The following is a 1,319-nucleotide window of genomic DNA, read 5'->3' on the forward strand; positions in this document are numbered from 1 at the left end:
AACAAGTATGTCTTAGAGGAAATGCACCAGGGTGCTCATTAGAGGCAAAGATGGTGAAATTCTGTCTCGGACACTTTGGTCCTGTTATCAGAAGGGGCCAGTCCATGAAAAAAGACATCATGTTGGGAAAGGTCAGAGAAAGGAAGACCCTCAACAAGATGGATTGACATAATGACTGTATGAATGAGCTATAGCATATCAGAGATGATGAGAATAGTTAGTGTTAGGATAAGGTTCAAATCTATCATACATAGGGTTGCTTTGAGCCCAAGTGATTCAATTTGATAGCACCTATAGACAGCAACTATAACAACACTTGTCATCTTGGGAAAAAGGTCTGGAAATCTATCCAGAAAAAAACCCCAGCAACAGTCCTGAAAACCCTGTGAAATATAATTCTACTCTGACACAAAAAAGGATCACCATGAGGTGGGATCTAATCAACAGCATCTGATATTTATTAGAAGTCACAGAATAACAAAGTTTTCTTAATTTATCTTAAAAATGAATACACACTATTCTAAATCTACATAATGCCCATCAATTCTTGACTCTTACTAGTCTTTTAGTGGTGAAACACCAAATTGTGAATGTTTATCCAAACTATCAATCCTAATCTGTTACTCATGTTAGCTTCAATCTTGGGGCTGTGAACCAGTTTACTTGATTGTATTCAGTTATTGCTAGATATTCCAGAGTAGTTTAACTCTTTAGACAGAGTTGGTGAAACTTTGAGGTCTATTGGTAGTTGTTAGGGAGCTCATCAGCAGATTAAGAAATATAACCCTAAAGCGTGACTTCTATAACTTCATATAAAATAAACTTTTAAGAGGCATGAAAATCCCAATTGTTTAAACTGTATGTAATATTAGTTAATTCAAATTAACATCTTTAGTTTTACAAGTAAGGAGTCATAATGGCTTATAAGTTGTTCCGACAATGTATAGTTAGTGAGCAAATATTCTCCAAGGTCCCAAGTCAGAAGAAGTGATAAGACTAAGAAGTTATTGGAAAAGTTCTTAAGACTATCCTAGGGCTATGGCAAAGGAGCATTAGAAAAAACAATAGGGAGGGGGAAAATAAGAATTTAAGCCAGTTAGAGAGGGTAGCACTTTTTCACACACACGTACATATGTCTGTTGTTTTTATTGTTCATTGCTGTCGAGTGGAGTAAGACTCAAAGTGACCTTATGAACAAGATATCGAACCCTTTCTATAACTATTGTCATTTCTCAAAGTTCATAGAGTTTTCAGAGTTATGTTGTTTAGGAAGTGGATAATACTCCTGATCTATCTATCTATCTATCTATCTATCTATC

Source organism: Elephantulus edwardii, unplaced genomic scaffold, assembly GCF_000299155.1.
Source record: "Elephantulus edwardii isolate Elephantulus edwardi_28Jun2011 unplaced genomic scaffold, EleEdw1.0 scaffold00100, whole genome shotgun sequence".
Lineage (NCBI taxonomy): Eukaryota > Metazoa > Chordata > Mammalia > Macroscelidea > Macroscelididae > Elephantulus > Elephantulus edwardii.